The 20855-nt window shown below is 36.0% G+C and overlaps 2 protein-coding genes across 2 annotated transcripts in view; both read left to right on the top strand.

The window, feature by feature from the left end:
* The window catches only part of LIPJ (lipase family member J), a 61356-nt gene extending 49598 nt beyond the window's left edge, over positions 1-11758 (top strand). The window contains exon 4 of the transcript XR_009212765.1: positions 11465-11758. The gene's annotated coding sequence lies outside the window, so the exon portion shown is untranslated. The remainder of the gene's footprint in view (positions 1-11464) is intronic.
* The window catches only part of LIPF (lipase F, gastric type), a 62576-nt gene that overhangs the window by 19315 nt on the left and 22406 nt on the right, over positions 1-20855 (top strand). The window lies entirely within an intron of this gene.

The raw sequence follows: 20855 nt of genomic DNA, 5'->3' as shown, positions 1-20855 counted from the left end.
CTACCTGAATGATTCGCCTCCATCAAACTAACTTTGTTAAAATCTTGCTTTCAAGATTTGTCAAATATTTCTTACTCATTCTGCTCATCCAGTGTGAATGTCATCTGCTCAAAGTCAGCATTTCCTCAATTGCCAGACTAGTTTATGAATCATCATTGCACTATTTCATAATACTACACACTTCTCTTTAGTGGCAGATAACACTGTGCAAAGCCATGCTTAAATAAATACAGATGTTTGAAGCTATGGCTAAAGTCAGAATTTTTATTTTGCTTCATATTTTTTGTCAAACTTTTATCTTGTTGACTAAAATACCATGAATGTAGAAATTTAGAGAGAGACTGCAAGAAGGAAAATTAAAGCCAATTGCTTCTGAGAAGGAAGAAAAATAAGGAGAAAGGACTATGTGCCTACTATTAGAGGTAGTAGAAAGTTTATAGAAAAAGCGATATACCTAAAAGAGGAGTTTTAAAACTTTGGGATTGCTATGCAATGTAAACACTCTTCTCAGTCTCCTTACAAATTTTAGTTCATTTTCTGCTTTTGTATTACTGCTTTCAGAGTTGGAAGGTTGTTTGTTTCATAAGAAGATTGCAGAAGGCAGGCACAGTGGCTCATGCCTGTAATCCCAGCACATTTGGAAGCTGAGGCAGGAGGATATCTTGAGTCCAGGAGTTTGAGACCACCCTGGGCAAGATGGTGAGACCCCTGTCTCTATTAAATACCTAATAAGGGGTGCTTCCTGTATCAAGTTATATAGCGTTATCGAAGAAAAGACATGTGAACCAAACATGTCAAAACAATGTGATAGAAGTTATTCAAAAATTACGGCCAAAGAAAAATGATGGCACAAAGGAGGAATGACATTTGTTTGGGGAGAACGTAGTAGAATCCGTAGCAGAAATATTTGAAATTGACTAGAAGTTGCCCACATGGAAAACGGGATTGAAATCATTTTAGGACGAGGATGCAGAAGTGCCAAACTGAAGAGGTGAACAAGAACTTAGTGCTCTTTAGAATCTATTAGTAGTTCAATGTAGAGTCACAGTTCTCAAACTGGAGATCTCCCAGGGACCCACCTAGATGTCAGAGACAGGAGCAAGCAATGTGGAACTGAAGGAATAGAGGCAACGAAGGAGGAAAGTAATACCAGGGTGGGTGAGAGTGGTGGTGAAGGGGTGGTCATTTCAAACTTAACGTGTCCAAATCTAACCTCTGGATTTCCCTTTAATAACCTGTCAGTTTCCTAGTCTTTACCAGCTCATTAAATGGCAAAATAATAACTTCATTGGGCCAGGTGAGAAATCTATTCATGTCTAAAAACTCCAAGTCTAGCTCATTCTAGCTCTTAAATTTATCTCAAATCTGTCTGCACCCAGGCCATCACTCTAGTCCAAGTGACTGTTAGTTCTCTGCTGTTGATCTGAGTCTCTGCCTTTGACCTGTGTTTATGTAGCCCCCTCTGACACATCTTTGTCATAGTTGCCAGGGCAATCTACTAACAGGCTAAATTGTTTATCATCTCATTCCACTTATCTCACACAACTCTGATCCTCATTGTCGATTCTTCAGTAATTTGGCCTACTTTCAGCTCCTCAAACAAGCGTCTTCCAAGCTGAGAGTTTTAAGATCTGTTCCCTGAAATAATTTCCCCACACTCCTCACCCAGCTAACACCTTCTCATCCTTCAGTTCTCACATTTAAATACTACTTTCTCAAATCATTCTCTGACTATGAAAGCAGTTTGACCTTTTCCTACCTTCTACACTTTAGTCTTTTTGTTCCTGTATTCACCACATTGCCCTTATGTAAGTATCTGTGTGCCAACTTGTTTAATGTCTGTCATAAGCCACTACACTGTAAACTCTGTAAGGACAGGAAACATATCTACTTTGGCATGATTTACCTAATATAATGTCTAGAAAACAGTAGATTCCTGATGAATCAATCAATCAGTGATAAAACTTGTGTCACTTGGAGTGCTTATTTACATAAATCCCAGGCCCTATCCCAGGAAATTTTGATTCAGCAGGCCTGGAGCTGACTGCAGGTATCTACAATTTTAATTAGCACTTTAGGTGATTCAGAGACATGTGACCCACAGAACACTCTAAGAGAAACACTGAGTTTGGAGTTTGATGCCATAATGAAGGCAAAATAATGAGGTTTTGAACTAAGGTGGAGGAACTGAATGGAAAGAAGCAGCCAGTGAAACAATAGCACCTTTAATTCACTAAGAGTTAGGAATGTTACTACCTACATATTGTGATGCAATGGATCTCAGAAATACTCTTCAAATTTATTTCCTGTATCTTTTTTCCTGAATTCTTCATTTTTGCTATAACCTCTTTGGAAGTTTTCTTTTTCTTTCTTTCTTTTTTTTAATCTGCAGCAGTAAGGCAAAAACCAGTGTACATATCAGATAAAATGCATTCATGTGATTAAACCACAATAGCCATTAATACCCAATAGGCTGCAAACCAAAAGCAGAAATTGCCAAAGGCCCAAAGTATATGAAAACACAGAGAATGTAAAGGGAGATAGCATTTGTTCTATGGGAGAGTGAGAGAGATGCTACAGAAAGGGAGAGGATGGGGCAGATTCTCCAAAGGTCACTGTGAACACTGGGATTAGGGGATAAGAAAAGGTGAACAAGAGAAAGAAACTCAAAAGATCAACTCTGCTTCTTTTACGGTGTCATAAGAACTGCAGCAGAAGGGAAGACATGCAAGAAAAGAAGATCTGGGGGATAGACTCAGAGATTCAGTCGAGGAATAGATGCTTTCCCTCTTCTCTTTCTGACATTTTTGTAATATTTTGATGTAGAACAGGTAACAAATTGACAAGTTGGCAATAAATTCATCTCTGTAAGAATTGTTTATGGAGCCTTGGATTTAACAACTCAGGTCATTTAGTGGCTGCAGTAGGCTCAGATGATAGAGCCCATTTTCCTTCTTGCCATTGTCCATTCCTCGCAAGAAAAACCCTCCTTCTCAGTCATGTCATCTTTACTTCAAAATATTTCTACTTATTGAAGTTGAACTGTTTACTTGCAGCAAAACTTCAGTTATAAATGTAGTCCCAGATAATTCACCAAAGTCACTGTACTAAATTAGGGCCGATAAAGGGAGGATATCATTTTCAAGGAGCATAGAAAAATAACAAAATGTAAACACTAAATTTAAATATGAATACTGAAAAACTATACACTTTGGGCATTAGAACAATGATTCAGAACTATGGTAATTGCTTTCCAAGTAAAACCGTTTATCAAGCTTAAATCAAGTATTTACAAAAGATGACCTATGTGTGAAAAAAATACATAAAAATATTAAATTATTTTGCATCATTTGAAAGAAGGCATTGGTATAATGAAGAGAGAAGTGACTTGATAGTCTCCCCTGAATCTATCAGTAACAAGCTTTGTGACATTTTCACAACTCTGTCAATCTCCTAGAGCCTTAGTTTCCTAGCCTCTAATACTTGAGGACCTGAGGCAAACCAGATGATTCTCTTATACTCTTAATATTTAATTCTAGATCTTGCAAAAAGAATGGAAAAAGAAGTTAATGCATTGCTTTCCTTTGAAGAACTCACAGCCTAGTTTGGGAGATCACAGAAAACAAGCCACTCCATTTATAATTGTTCTTTTTTCTTAATCACACTGAATAAACACAGAATCAGTTGCAACCTTTTTTCTATGTCTCTCTCTCTCTCCTGATTCTGAGTGCCACAAAAGTAGGGACTATGGTTTAATTAGTCCCAGCGATGTGAGCCTGGAAGCCGAAGCACCTTAAATGCTTAGGGAATCTCTATACAAATGAGAAAATTAAAAAAAGAAAGAAAGAAAGAGAGAAAGAGAGAAAAGAAAAAAATGGCTCAAAACCAAAAACCAAAAAAGTTATCATTAAATCCAAGAAAAACTGAGTGAGCTCTTCTTGAACCTGGCACTTAATTGTCTCCATGCTCCTGCCTTTTCTGAGTCCTGCCAGTCACTCTACAATAATGCACACATGTATACAAGCACACAAACTACAAACAAGGAAATCTGTCAAGCATTGCATATGCCATGAAGATGAGGGAAAATGTCCAGGGAAGGCTTGGGATCAGCTGAAAGGGGGAAGATGCTGAGGGCATCTAGCCAAGCACTCTATATATTTCAAGCCAAGCACTCCATATATTTCTAGCCAAGCACTACATATATTTCATTAAAAAATGAAAGCATATATCATTCCAAAGACCTGTACACAAATGTTTATAGCAGCCTTAACTCTAATAGCAAAAAAAAACTGTAAACAAAGTATCAGAGGTAAATAGATAAATCGTGGCATATTCAGACAGTACATACTACTCAGCAGTATCAAAAACAAACTACTGGTACATGCAACAACATAGATGAATCTCTCAGCTGCAATGCTGAATGAAAAAGAGTACATACTGTATGATTTATATTGATTATAGGAAAACAATCTATATCAATAGAAATCAGGTTACTGTTTCCTTGGGGAAGGGGATAGAGAATGATTGACTACAAAGGAGGAGCTTGAAGGAAATGGGTAGACAGCAATGTTCTAGAACTTTACTGGCTGGTGGTTACATGGATAGGGAGGTCATCAAACTCATTTAAGTGTTTACTTAAATGGTGTGAATTTTATTGTATATAAGTTAGACCTCAATAAAATTAATTTTAACAAAATTCAAAAGTACTCTGAAGCTGGTTTTGTGGTATTCTTTATGGGTGTCAGAAATGAAAAGAAAATACTAGATCCACATAGTTAATCACCACCTACCAGCTCTCCGCAACTCTAATCACCTATATAAATCCCAGGGAGAAATCAGTGATTAAAATATGTAATGCTGAAGTCAAAATGAGAGAAATTGGAGCATAGAGTATGCTGTATAGGATGTAAATTAGGAATATATTTATTTAAACAAAAATAGTACTGACATAAATTTTAGAAGAATAAAGTGATCACTTGATCAAAACGTCAATCTGAAAATTGTTTAATAATCTAGCAGGGGCCAGGCGTGGTGGCTCACACCTGTAATTCCAGCACTTTGGGAGGCAAAGCGGGGCAGATCACTTGAGGCCCAGAGTTGGAGACCAGCCTGGCCAACGCGGTGAAACCTTGTCTCTACTAACAAATACAAAAACTAGCCAGGCGTGGTGGCAGGTGCCTGTAATCCCAGCTACTCGGGAGGCTGAGGTGGGAGAATCACTTGAACTTGGAAAGTGGAGGTTGCAGTGAGCCAAGATCGTGCCACTACACTCCAGATCGGGCGACAGAGTCAGACTTCATCTCAAAATAATAATAATAATAATAATAATCCAGTAGGAAGAAGGTTAATGTTACATATCTTCATGCAGTAAGAAAAACTTAATAGCTAGGACTGATGTGGGAGGTTCATCTGAGCCCAGGGAGATTGAGGCTGCAGTGAGCACTGATTACAACACTGCATTCCAGTCTGAGTGATAGAGTGAGATCCTGTCTGAAAGAAAAGAAAGAGAGAGAGAGAGAAAGAAAGAAAGAAAGAAAGAGAAGGAAAGGAAGGAAAGGAAGGGAAGGAAAGGAAAGAAAGGAAGAAGGAAAGAAGGGAGGGAGGGAGGGAGGGAAAATCTTAAAAGTGGTCATAATAGTTACCATTAATTGTATGCTTATTGTATGCCAGGTGCTTTACATACACTGTCTCACTGAACTCTTAATACTTTGAAGTAGGTATTAACAATCTTATTTTAGAGTGAAGAAGTGAATTTATGGTGATTAAATAACTTGCATGGATCCTACAAATAGTAAATAACAGAACCAAGATTAGATCGCCAAATGACTGTTGGATATATGGTATTGAAGTTTAGGAGAAAGATTGGGTTAGAGATCTTGGAAGCCATTTCTGTACAAATTAAATGGGCTGGACAAAGAAAGGATGAGAAGAGTGAAAAAACCAACAGGATGATGAGAGGATGTTACAGTGTTGGACCTGAATATACATATAATACATATATGTAGTAAATATGTATTATATGTACATATATTAAATATATAAATAGTAGGTATGTATTATACGTACATGTAATACATATACAGTAAATACGTATTATATATACATACATGTACTATGTATACAAAAAATACTACACACACATGAAGTTATTTAATTATTTATTTTCTCTTTAAAGAAAAGGGCTTTCTGCATCTGGGAATTGTGGAGAGAGTGTTGCTATGGGGCTTACTTGGATTTCTAGTCCCTGCCCTTCTATTAACTATGAAAAACCTTTAGCAAAGCTTTTTGTTACAGAGCTACTTTCTTTCTAATGGCTTAGCACCTGTGACTCTTTATTTCCAAATAGCCACAACTTTTTCTTAAATTACTATTTTATCTCTTTATAATATAAATGTATTCTAAAAAGAAAATAGTTACACAATAACTATTATATATAATTGTCTTAATCACATATTTTCAATATGAAGAAAATAAAAAAATTACCAATTTTATACTACTTGAATGATTTTCCCAGAATAATTGAGCTGTATATATCAAAGCTTGGTCAGAATAAAGAAGCCACTCTAAGTATTCCAAGCAGAAAGTGTTCTTATACGTGGAATTAGATGCTTACACAACTGATGGAACTTCTCAAGCAATGAAGGTCAAAAAAAAGTCACTGCTAGAAATGAGTGATTTACAGGAACTTTCCTAGGAGTTGCTGCAAGTGAAGCTCAGGAATAAAAGGGGAGCCAATGATGGCAGATTTCAGCTGCCTGTAGCACTGTGTGGGTGATTCCCAGTTCACCCAGAAGCCACCATAAGCTTCTGTTATCAGCCTGTGCACCTGCTCACAACTGCCCCAACGAATGAAAACCCTTTTATTAAGACGAAAGCAGAAACACATTATAGGAAAGAGAATTCAATCCTGCTCCCCTTCTAAACAGAGGAGAATATAGAAGGATTATGGGTGACGTCAAACTAATACCATATAAAACAGCACCAGAAATGATCAGTTTTTATATTTTGCTCTGGGTAGCTGTATATGAATCAAATCTAGGATTCCCAACAAACATTAATATATAAATGAAGTGATGTAAATGTGATAGGACAAGTTGGACTAATTCTATGATATGCATAATGAATTATTTAATTGATTATGAAGATTTAAATAAAGTATAACTTAAAATACTTTCATAATCATATGAATACATCATTTGCCTTTTATTGCTGTTATTACAGTAGATTGAATGCAGACACAAATATAAAAATCCAACTGTTTTGTGGAGCCAGACATGAAAGAGATTTGCAAAACTATAAAGCACTTGTCTCTCTAATTTTATATACATATAACCCACATTTTTTTAAAAAGCTTTTGAAAGTCCTAATAATTTTAAGAGTGTAAAGGGTCTTGAAAACAAAAAGTGAGAATTACTGAATTAGAAAAGTGAATCCTCAGTTGACTTTCTGATAAACATATTTTCTTGGAGCATATCTTCAAACCACAAGTTAACTGCCATTTTATCTTATGCTAAACTTTTTTAAAAATCTCATTTCATTAGAAAAGTTTGCATTGACTGTAGCATTTGCCAAAGAGCTTCATGACTCACAACTGAAGATAGGTTACACATTGGAAATTCAAGAGACCAAGAAACCAACTGGTAGATAATGAAGGACCTCATGAACCTTGAGTCCCTTGTTGGGAAATACTTTCAAGATAAGTGATTTAGGATAAAAAGTCCGAATGAGATAGCTTTCATTTTTCAAGAGAAAAACAGAATATAATCTGAGCTTTGACTAATTCCACATATTATATTCTAATTTATGTAAAATAGTTTTTGGATTAATCATGACTTTTTCGTGGACCCCTTCACTATTTCTTACTCATCCCTGACATCAGAGGCTGTTTGGCTTTCTGGAGCCAGAATACAAAAATGTAGATGGAAAGCAGGAAGCAAAATTACAAGGCTGGATTTGGGGGATGTTTTTACATGAAAATATGAATCTAAAACAACCACAAACTCTGAAATAAGAATTCTGTAAAGCTCCCTACACATTAAGCACATTTATATACAATTGTATTTTGTAGTTCTGATATCAATATTCAGTTCTGCCTAAGTTAGTCCTTTACCTCAGTGATCACAAATAGTATTTTCTGTTTGTGTTCAATCAGAATTTCTTTCTACGCTTTATTAGATATCATCCCATTCTTGTCCCTTGCTACTTTGTGCTGGGATGATCATTTATATTTTGTGACTGTTAGTGCTCTTATTAGATTTCCTCAGTTTCTGCTAATGTAATTTCCAAAATTTATTCAAATATAGATTATTTGTATTTAATTTTCTCCAGTGCACTCTGAGAAGTGCTTGGCACTATTAATCTATTAACCCAGAGATTGCATCTAGGTTTAAAATCTTGAATCTTACTTTCTGTTTTTCTCTAATTCCCTGTTGCCCTTCTTCGTAATAATGGGAAACCCTAATTCTTTCCCTTTGGCAGTAACTTCCTGTTTTGAATAAGAGAAAAAATTAATTTCCTGATGTAAAATATACATTTTTTTTGAGACAGAGTCTCGCTCTATCACCCAGGCTGGAGTGCAGTGGCATGATCTTGGCTCACTGCAACCTCTACCCTCTGGGTTCAAGCAATTCTCCTGCCTCAGCCTCCCAAGTAGGTGGGATTACAGGCACACACCACCACGCCCGGCTAATGTTTGTATCTTTAGTAGAGACGGGGTTTCACCATATTGGCCAGGCTGGCCTCGAACTCCTGACCTCAAGTGATCTGCCCACCTCGGCCTCCCAAAGTGCTGGAATTACATGCATGAGCCACTGCGTCTGGCAGAAATACACATTCTATCACACATAATGGGAAAAACCATTAAACATTCCTGCTGGTTACTTTAGATCACACTTTTAACTGCTTCTTTATTTTAATCACAGTATTTAAGCTATATCAAAAATAGTTTACTAAGTAAAAGTTACAGAAAAAAATAAATTGGGGAGGGGAAAAGAGAGAGAATGGAAGATATTGGAGACGATTAGAAAGGCAGATTGATCTGGCTGGGAAACACCTCCTCTTTTACTGTTTGCTTCATTCTTTCTTCATTTTAGCTCTCTTCCAGTGAAACCTTAAAATTTTCAAGCTGATTTTAAGCAGGATGTATCCAATAAAATCAACTATGGTTGAAGAGTAAATAAGGATGACTAATGAGATTGATATTTTCAAAAGTATGTTTATCACCAAGTGGAGATTTTTAACTCCAGTGTAGTATCCCTTAAAAGGGATGGAACAGTGAAAATGGGGAATAGGAGATAATTAAAGGAAGGTGCCTTGTCCTGCTTTTCAATACTGATAAAAGCCCCAAAAAGTCTTAATTGCATCATAGCTGTTTTACAGCCTATGAGGAGACATCTTTCCTTAGCTTTGCAAGTGACTTTAGATACTACTGAGAGAAATCAAAATAATCTCATTCCTTAAAGAGAATGTGGTTTGGCTTAAAGAAAAAATGTCAAAAAGTGCTCAAATTTTGAAGTTGTGTAGCTATGAATACAAGAGCTTTTTTTCTTCAAAACTCTGTGTAGTTCAAAACTCTACATATAGTCGTAGAGTACATGTAAGTTGACTAGGTCAATAAAAATGGCTTGTGGGTATAGCTGCCTCAAAAGACTCAAATACCGGAAGAGCCTTAGTGAAACTAAACTCTGGTTTATTCATACTTACATCTAAAAGGTAGACATACTTGTAAATTTAAAAAATGTTGTTTTTAACTTTTAGCCAAATCAAGTAAACCTAGAATTAACTATTGAAAACCTTGCAAGTATAATGTCTTGGTAGAAATATTGTTTTTCCCAAGATACCAAACCAGATCATCATATAGTAGTAAAATTTAACTAATGGATGATATGATTTTATTAAACAATCAATTCAACTTTACCTGATTACTAATTTTATTTTCTTAAATGAAATATATTTTAATAAGATATATTTATTACTAAAAGAAGGTACACTTTACTTGTTTTATTGGCATTTGTTTACATAGTATGCCATGGCTACCGTGTGATTAATTTTATAAATCTGTTTGATATGACTGGCCTTCCATGTTTTTAAGTACATTGGTCTATGCAAGCGGTAATTGTGGAATTTTATTTATTTATTTATTTTATTATACTTTAAACTGTGGAATTTTATAATGTTCCCAGTGGATGCCTAAGTTTCAGTGGAACTTTATTCTTTTCAGTAAATATGAAAGAGAAAGTAGAGATTCTTTCTATTGTGGACAATAATTTCTGAATTTTCTGTTTTGGTTAATTTGATGTCAAGTAACAAAGGAATTAGTAAACATCTCATTAAATATGTGCTCTGAAATTGTTTATTTGGTATTGTTTCTAATAGAATATTTCAGATGGAAAATGTGCCATATATTAGGAATTTTGCCAATTAAACTTCTAATTACCCCAAGGCATATAGCCACCCTTGGCTTCTCTAAATATTTATTTGGATATGTGAAGATTCCTCTAAAGCATAGACATTCCAATCAAGTTTTTTTCTTTTTTATACTTTAAGTTCTAGGGTACATGTGCACAACGTGCAGATTTGTTACATATGTATACATGTGCCATGTTGGTGTGCTGCATCCATTAACTTGTCATTTACATTATGTATATCTCCTAATGCTTTCCCTCCCCCTTCCCCCCACCCCACAACAGGCCCTGGTGTGTGATCAAGTTGTTAACCAACTAATTTAAGATCCACAGACTCTAACTGCAGCTCCCCTCAAAGCTACAGATTTCACATAGCTTCCGCAGTCTGGAAGTCTGAGCCAGCATTTCTGATACTAAGGAAGCTTCACAGATATTATATTAGGTCATAAGAAGAAGCAAGTTATATGCTTGCATGGGGTCCCTTATTTGGGATGGGTCTCTCATTTGCTTTGCCTTGGAAAATTTCTCAGGAGTCATGGGCTGACAAGTGAACTTTTTACATCTACTAGGTTTATAGCATTATGGAATTACCTAATTTTTAGCTTTCTGAGCTAATGTTGTGAAAAATTTCTTAAATTGTTGACCTTAATGAAACAAAAGTCCTGAGCCCCACTGTCATTTATTTCTGCTCACAACCAGGAAAACAAACCAAAGAAAAAACTGTAAATTTTGGCATGACTAAATATTGTTCTAATTGAAGCTAAAAAAGATTCATTTTTGATTTTTAATATTCAAGTTTATATTATAAAAAGTGTTTCAGGTACTGCAAATTTCATTTTATCACACATGATTTATAAATATTAAGTGAATAAGGACATAGTTTTGTTATTGGTGATTCTTATGGTCTGAACCATATCATCCCAAAATTTATATGTTGAAGTCCTAACCTTCCATACATTAGAACGTGACTATTTTTGGATAGAGAGTCTTTAAAGAGGTAATTAGGTTAAATGAGGTCTTTTGGATGAGCTCTAACACCGTATCACTGGTGTGCTTATAAGAATAGGAAATCTGGATGCAGCAGGTACAGAGGGAAGATGATGTAAAGACAGAGGGAGAAAATTGTCATCTACAAGTCGAGGACAGAGGGTGTTCAGAAGACACTAACCCTGGAACACCTTGATGTTGAACATCCAGCCTCCAAAATTGTGAGAAAATAAATTTATGTTGTTTAGGCCACCCAGTCTGTAGCATTTTGTTATCGCAGCCCTAGCACACTAGTACAGTGACTTTCAGTGGATGCTCCAGAGAATCCCAGTGTAAACCAGAAGATGAACTAAGTCCATGAGCAGAAACCCTGCTCCTAGCTCCTCCAGTCTCCAGCTGCATGCCCTGAGTCCAATGGGCCTACCTGAACTGGTGTTCACACTTGTAAACCAATGACATTTAATGGCTACCTCACAGATAGGCTTTGAATATTGCATATAATAATGCAAGTAAAAGCACATATAATGTACAAAGTGTTGTCTAAAACTAATGAAACCTTAATATTCTTGAATCTGTTTAACCTACTCTAGTCATCATATGACACGGCCAAAGACAATTTTGTCTTCATGCTTCTGTCATATTACTTGGGTATTGCCTAGAGCAGCAGATTCTGTCTATAAATTCATAGTCAGAGCATCCAGGGTTTTCCCTCCCCAGAGTAATTTTTTACAATTCTCTCTCTTGGCCAAAGCCTCCTCAGCTTCCTTTCTTGGCCCTCCACTTGCCTCCTTTATGCCAGGGACTCCTTGAAAACTTTTCTTACCCAAGTGATGTTGGGGGTAGGGTGGGAGGCAGACCTAGGCAGGATTAGGGCTAAACCTTGTTCACTCTAAGGGTGTGGTCAACACCCTTATCACTAGACCCAAGGGATCAACTTAGGACAAATTTGCCAGAGTAGGAGACTAGCCAGCCACCCAGACTGGTCTTTGTCTAGAAATTCTAAAACACACCTATCATAATCCCTTCAGAAAGTCAACAAAGTAGATCCGGTTTGATTTTTAACAGTCTATTTTACCGTTGCCTTAAAAGATTAGGAATAAAAATATTGTCCAACCTCTAATCTCAGTCTGTTCATAGAAGGGCACCAAATAACTTGCCAGGTGTAGTTGAGCTACTTTGATGTGGACCTTTTCCATTTTGCTAATATGCAAGTGGTCTTTCTTCTAGAAGTTATACATGTTAAGGCCAACTCACTGTCACCAATAGTAACATAAATAATTAAGATACACATTCTCTTCTAGTAAAACGTGGTTTTACAAAGACATAATAGTACTTTTAAGTGTGATTAATTGTGAAATCTCTTTTCTTTCTTTGTATTCATTTAGCCTACTCCTCTAGAATCCCATGTAACCAAAAAAGAAATCCCAGCTGTATTGTGATTGGGAAAAACAATCTTACTGTCTGACCCTAAAGATGTCAGCAACTTACTCTATCAAATCTCTAACCTCATTCACCCTCTGTCTCTGCCTTCCTATAATCAATTGGATTTATTCTAAAATCATGGTGCACTTCAGGATATTTAGTCTTAAATCATAGAAACAATAAAGAAGATCTTACTAGATGCAAGGATCAGGATTTTTTTCTATTATTGTATTGCCATCACTATTTTTTAAGAAAAATATCAGACTTTATTGATAATGGGATTTTTCTCTTGTTGTTATTATATATATATATGCCTTTTATATGTTTTCAAAATATTCCTTGTTTCACTGTAATATTTTAGTACTCTAAAATAGTTACGGAAATAATCATGATCACATTTATGACCTATCCTTTAATGCTGACATTGACTTCATAATGCATATAAAATAACCTTTTGCATGATATTTTTTATCTACAGAAAATCCTTCTATCATCACGAATATTCTTTCAGTTTTACATTGTCACTTGATCTCACTCATGCACTTATTGAACATGTTGTAATTGTTATTTGAAAGATTGTTGCAGTATTTATAATTCTTAACCTTTTTATTGGTGAAGGATAAATTTAAGAGTCTAATGGAAGCCATGATACTACTCATCTTAGAAATTCACACAAATTTACATGAACTTCGGGTTACAAATGTCTGCTCTTAATAATGTCACTGTCAACTATTCAGATTGACAAAGGCCACCCTAAGTTTCTAAGAAGAGTTGTGATGACAATGTAATCAGTTGCCCACAAATGAGTTAAAAAAAAAGACTTTGGAAATTAATGAAGACAATCAAATAAACTCATTTGCTAAGCACCTAGAGTTGTCTCATATATTTGTGAAATGATGATGGAAATAAGCTAATTTAATATCTAAAATACTAATGTGCTCTGTAGTTATATATACATGTATTCTAATGAAGTTCATTTTCTTGAACTAATAGGGCATGCTCTGAAGTCATTAAGAAGCAATATAAAACTATAGAGATTTAAGGACCAAGATGAGTTTTACAGTTACCAAGGTGCAATGGAGGTCATAGGAAGCAGAGGGATCAACTGGGGTTGGGAATTTTAGGAATACTCTTATTTCCTGGAACAGAGGGGATTCTCTAAAAATGCGTATTTGTTGAATGAAATACATTCTTTGCTATTTAAACTCTATTCATGGGACAGTGACAGCCATTTCTAATTTTCAAGCCAAAGATGATACAATTGGACTTGAACTGTAAATTGAGCAACAGTTTGCTAATGCACTGAATAATGGAAAATTAGTGTCTAGAATACCAGTGAAGAGTGACAGCAAAAATCATAGCTGAAGTGTAATAAAAGTCTAGAACAAAAAAAAGGGAATGAGGAATGAAAATAATTGGGAAAAAAAGGCATCAAAGATCAGCAGTAGACTTGGGGACTGATTGAATGTAAAGACAAAGGATGTGAGCTTATAAAAATGATTCAAGGCCAGGCAGGCTGGCTCATGCCTGTAATCCCAGCACTTTGGGAGCTGAGGCGGGAGGATTTCTTGAGTCCAGGAGTTTAAGACCAGCCTGGACAACACGGTGAAATCCCATCTCTACAAAAAATACAAAAATTAGCCAGGGGGCACACAGCTGTCGTCCCAGCTACTCAGGAAACTGAATTGGGAGGATCACTTGAGCCCACAAGATTGAGTCTGCAATGAGCCATGATTGCACTTTTGCACTCTAGCCTGAGTCACAGAGTGAGACCCTAGAAAGGGAAACAATATCTACATTATAAATGGGTTGATTCCTAAGAGATGGTAGCTCAGCTAGAACAGATATTCTCAACATGCATGGACTTCATGGAATCTGCACAAGCCCTCAGAAATCATAGGCAACATTTTTTGTGCATGAGTGTATATGCATTGCTGGGGAGGCCTAAATATAAAAGGTAAAACAATAAAGTTTATAGAGAAAAACATAACTTCATGACCTTGATGTAGGCAAAGATTTTTACATATGACATTAAAAGTACCATAAAAGAACTGAGGAATTGGATTTCATTAAAATTAATGTTCTTTCCATGAAAATATATCATTAAAAGACTGTAAAAGCAAGACACTGAGAAACTAGAAGAAAACATTCACAAGATATGCATCTAACAAATGATCGATATCCAAATTACATACAGAATTTCTGCAAATCAACAATTAAAAGAAAAACAAGTTGGTCGGTTGTGGTGGCTCATATCTGTAATTCCAGCATTTGGGAGGCTGAGGCGGGTGGATCATTTGAGGCTGGGAGTTTGAGACCAGCTTGGCCAACATGGTGAAACCCCATTGCTACTAAGAATACAAAAATTAGCCAGGCATGGTGGTGCATGCCTGTAATCGCAGCTACTTAGGAGGCTGAAGCAGGAGAACCACTTGAACCTGAAGAGGCAGAAGTTGAAGTGAGCTAAGGTTGTGCCACTGCACTTCAGCCTGGACAACAGAGTGAGTGAGACTCTGTCTTAAAAAAAAAAAAAAAAAGAATAAAAAATAAAGAAAGAAAAAGAAAAAGAAGTCAATACAATTGGCCAAAAGTTTTGAACAGGGACTTCGCTAAGAGGATAACTAAATGCCCAGTAAGTATGTTAAATGTTTCTCATTGTTTCTCACTGGTCAGGAGTTCAAGACCAGCCTGACCAACATGGTGAAACCCTGTGTCTACTGAAAATACAAAAAATTAGCCGGGTGTAGTGGTGAGCACCTGTAATCCCAAATACTTGGGAGGCTGAGGCAGGAGAATCACTGGAACCCAGGAGGCAGAGGTTGCAGTGAGTCGAGATCGCACCATTGCACTCCAGCCTGGGTGACAAGAGCAAAACTCTGTCTCAAAAAAAAAAAAAAAAGAAGTCTCCCATTATTTAAAAAGAAAGGCAAAGTAAAACTACAATGAAATACCACTTCACATCCACCACAATTGCTACAAATTAAAAGAATGAGAATACTAAGTGTTGGTGAGTATATGGAATATTGGAACTCCCATTTATTGCTGGAGGGGGTATAAGTTTGCATAACCACTCTGGAAAACTGTGTGGCAGGATCTTCTAAAGTCAGATGTAGACCTATCCTAAGGTACCAGCAATTCCATTCCTAGAAAAATACCCAGTAGAAAAGTAACATATGTCCATCAGAAACCATGTGTAGAATGGTTGTAACAGCTTTATTGATAAGTGCCAGTAAGCTGGAAGCAACCCAAATATCTATCAATGGAAGACTAGACGAATTGTATTAACTAAGTTTATGCAATTGAAAATTATGGAGCTACAAAAAAGAATAAACTGTTGATATATGGAATAACATGGATGAAGCTCAGAGAAATAAAGCTGAGCAAAAGTAGCCAGACACAAGAGTACATATTGTATAATTCTTTTTATAAGGGGTTTAATACGGGCAAAACTAATCCATGACTATATAATCAGAAAATTGCCTTCTTCCTGGAGGTGAGGGAGATATGAATCTGGAAGAGAAACAAAAGATCCTTTTAGGGTGTTGGAAAGTTTCATATCTGGATCTGAGTGGCAGTTACTCCAGTGTCTACATGTACACAAAGTAATCAAAATGTGCACTTAAGATGTATACAGTACACTTTATTATGTGTATATTATGCTTCAATGAAAAATAAATTTTAAAACACTACATCTGTCCTCAGCATACTTGACCTCTTAGTAACACTGAAACCAGTTAGCCACACTATTTTAAACCCTTTCCTCTCTTGAGGGTACCAAGTTTTTCTATTTTCAGTCTTTTGGACTACTCCTTGTCAGTTCCCTTTAGTGGGAATCTTAGTTCTCTAAGCATTGTAGTGTCTCAGAGCTCAATCTAAGGCTAATTTTTCTTCTCTTTCTAAAATCTCTCCCTGGGTCAGTGGTTCTCAGCACTCATGAATGGGTCAGAATTAACCTAAGGGTTTCTTTTTTAATATTCATGTCCAACTAACACCCTAGGCTTCTTATTCAATTGATCAGGGCTGGGATTTGGCATCTGTATTTAAAAGTTCCCCAGGGGACTCTAATACATAGTCAAAATTGAGAGCTACTTCCCTAAGTGATTTTATCCCATTCCAAGGCTTAGATACCATTTGTGTACTAATTACAGTCACATTTGTTCCCAATACAAATGTTTCCTTAAACTCAACAGTATTATGAAAAATATCTATTTCATATTTTCATCTATGAGTCAAAATATCCAAAATGGATTTCCTGACTTTCTACTTCCCACTCCCATCTGCTCCTTCCTTAGGCTTCCCTGTGTAATTAACCATCCAATCTACCATCCACCCAGTTGGTTAAAGCAAAAACCTATGAATCATTCTTATTTCTCCTTTTTTTCTCTCACCCTGACCTCTCCTGAATCTAACGTTAGTAAATTCTATCAGACTAACACCTGCAAGATACCTTGAATCAGCTCTTATTACCTTCTATGCTACCATTCTGATCAAAGCTTTATCATCTTTCAGCTGAAACATTGCAAAAGCTCCTAACTGCCATTCCTGTTTCCATTCTTTCCTTTCTTTCTTCATCTTTATACAGCCTCCAGGTTGATTTTTAAAAAAACATATAGCATATCACTACCCTGCTTCAAACCCTTCTGTGCATTCTATTCCTCTTAAAATGAATTCAAAGCTCCTTATCATGAGCCTTATGATCTGCTCCTGGCTTATTTTCCAGCATTACCTAATACCACTTTCACCCTCACTCCCTGTGCCTCAGCCATATCCTGGCCTCTTTTCTGTTCACTGAAGATGACAAGTCATTTCCCACTTCATGCTCTTTGAACTTGGCCTGGAATGCATTTCACTGGCTCTTCACAAGGCCGGTTTCTTCCTGTCATTTAGGTCCCAGTTGCTTCCTGAGAGAAGCCTTCCATGGCAACCTCATCCAAAGTGATCCACCTCTGCTTATTCTCTTTCATATAACTCTGTTTCTTCACAGTGCTTTTCACGGTCTGTTTAAGATTTTTGTCCATTTCTTCACTGTTTGTCTCTCTGTACTGTAAAATGTAAGCTCCTACAGGACAGGAATCTCTTTTGCCTTTTTAATCAGTATTTCTACCTTCTGAAACAGTCTTGAACATGCAATAGGCACTCAATAAATATTTGCTTTCAATGAACGAATGAGGTCTTGAGAAATTAGTCAACTTATTCATAATAAAAATAAAAAGTACCATTTACTGAGCATCTATACTATGCCTTTTGCTAAGTATATTAAGAATTATCTCATTTAATTAATTATCTCATTTAATTTTTAACAACAACAATCTGAGAGGTAAGCAATGTTATCCCAATCTTATAAAAGAAGGAAGTGAGAGACTGAAGTGAGAGACCGAAGTGAAGTTGATATAAATTCATACAGGAAGCAAGTGGTAGTGCAAAAATTTGAGCTTAATCAGTTTAACCCCGGAGCCCATGCTTTTGTGCCTATGCTATTCTTCTCCCTGTCAGAAAAAAAAAACGTAAATAAATTTTCACAGTATATAAAGGGCAGCATCTGCCTATGAAAAGGCTGGGGCACTCTTGTGGATCTTGCTATGTTTCTTCAGTGAGGCCAACATGAAACACTATTGATAATACTATCTTATATTTATGTCCCGAGATCTTTAAATTTTCTAAAGTATGTGCTATTTTATTATCTTCTTTGGTCTCTACTCATGTGCTAATTTATTATATATAACATATATAATATAGAAATATATATTTTATATATATATATATTCTATCCACCCTTTCATTCATTATACACAGTCTAGATAGGAAACAGACAGCTTATATTTAACGCACAAAAAGTGTGAGAAGTGTGGTATGCATAAAGACCTAGGACAACCAGGAGAAGAATGAACTAACTCTGTTGGACAATTCAGAGAAGTGCTCATCATGGAGGTGACATTTGAAGTGAAACTTAAATATTGAATCTTGAGTAAAACGTACCAAGCAAAAAAAGGACCATCTGATCTTTGACAGACCTGACACAAGCAATGGGAAAGGATTCCCTATTTAATTAATGGTGTTGGGAAAACTGGCTAGCCATATGCAGAAAACTAAAACCAGACCCTTTCCTTACACCTTATACAAAAATTAACTCAAGATGGAGTAAAGACTTAAAATAAGACCTAAAACCATGAAAATTCTAGAAGAAAACCTAGGCAATACCATTCAGGACATAGGCATGGGCAAAGGCTTCATGTTTAAAACACCAAAAGCAATGGCAACAAAAGCCAAAATTGACAAATGGGATCTAATTAAACTAAAGAGCTTCTGCACAGCAAAAGAAACTATCATCAGAGTGAATAGGCAACCTACAGAATGGGAGAAAATTTTTACAATCTATCCATCTGACAAAGGGTAATATCCAGAATCTACAAGAACTTAAACAAATTTACAAGAAAAAAACGAACAACCCCATCAAAAAGTGGTCAAAGGATATGAACAGACACTTCTCAAAAGAAGACATTTATGCAGCCAACAAACATAAAAAAATGCTCATCATCACTGGTCATTAGAGAAATGCAAATCAAAACCACAATGAGATACCATCTCACTCCAGTGAGAATGGTGATAATTAAAAAAGCAAGGAAACAACAGATGCTGGAGAGGATGTGGAGAAATAGGAATGCTTTTACATTGCTGATGGGAGTATAAATTAGTTCAACCATTGTGGAAGATAGTGTGGCGATTCCTCAAGGATCTAGAACTAGAAATGCTATTTGACCCAGCAATCCCATTACTGAGTATATACCTCAAGGATTATAAATCATTCTGCTATAAAGACACATGCACATGTGTGTTTATATGCAGCCATAAAAAAGGATGAGTTTGTGTCCTTTGCAGGGACATGGATGTAGCTGGAAACCATAATTCTCAGCAAACTAACCCAAGAACAGAAAACCAAACACGCACGTTCTCACTCATAAGTGGGAGTTGAACAATGAGAACACATGGACACGGGGGGGGAGCATCACACACCAGGGCCTGTCGGGAGTGGGGGGCTAGGGGAGGGATAGCATTAGGAGAAATACCTTATGTAGGTAACGGGTTGATGTGTGCATCAAGCCACCATGACATGTGTATACCTATGTAACAAAACTGCGTGTTCTGCACATGTAACCTAGAACTTAAAGCATAATAAAAAAAAAAAAAGAAAAGCAAAGAAGGTCATTTATGTGCCAAACCTATCATGTAGTTGGACAAATAGTGTTATTATTACTATGATTTATAGTATTACATTAATATGATTATTACTATGATTTTATATTATTATAGTGTTACTACTATTACTATGATAGTGCTATTATTATAGTGTTTATTATTACTATGATTTATATACTGTTTATTACATAAGTAAGGCTTAAGTGAATACATGATTTGCCTATAATCAGCTAGCACATGTCTCTATGGAGACAATCGTTCCCCCTGCTCTTGACCTCTTACCACTACAGCCTAATTAAAGATGATTTCTAAACTAGATTCATGTTTTCATTTGTCCTAATTAAAGCCTCAAACATTGAATATATCAATGGTGTTTGTTGATGTCCATCCCAAATATCTTGAAATCAAGGTGGTTTCCATGACACACTTTGTGCAAGACTTAATCTACACCTTTTTTTTCCAGCAGTATATAAATGCTTTTCTATTATTGTTACCATAATTTCTTATCATTGTCATCAGAAATAATAAATAGTAATACTCTATTACATATGTTTTTCTCATATATATTTAAATATCCTCCTTTGTGCTATACTCTCATTTAGTTAATTACACAATTTAAAAAATCTCCATTAGGTAGTTTACTACTGCAAAGCATATATTTGATATGTCTATGCCTGTGTATATAGATGATTTTGTAATTCTTTTACTTTCTTTAAACAATTTTTTTCATCAAATATTTATTGATCATGTACTTTGTTCCAGGCAAGTTCTAGGCATTGGGGATATAATAATGAGTGAACAAATTTCAGTCCTTGCACTTAAGGAACGTGTGTGTGTGTGTGTGTGTGT

The sequence above is a fragment of the Hylobates moloch genome, unplaced genomic scaffold (assembly GCF_009828535.3).
Source record: "Hylobates moloch isolate HMO894 unplaced genomic scaffold, HMol_V3 SCAFFOLD_3, whole genome shotgun sequence".
Lineage (NCBI taxonomy): Eukaryota > Metazoa > Chordata > Mammalia > Primates > Hylobatidae > Hylobates > Hylobates moloch.
The sequence above is the reverse complement of the archived record's forward strand: the minus strand, read 5'-3'. Positions and strand labels throughout refer to the sequence as shown.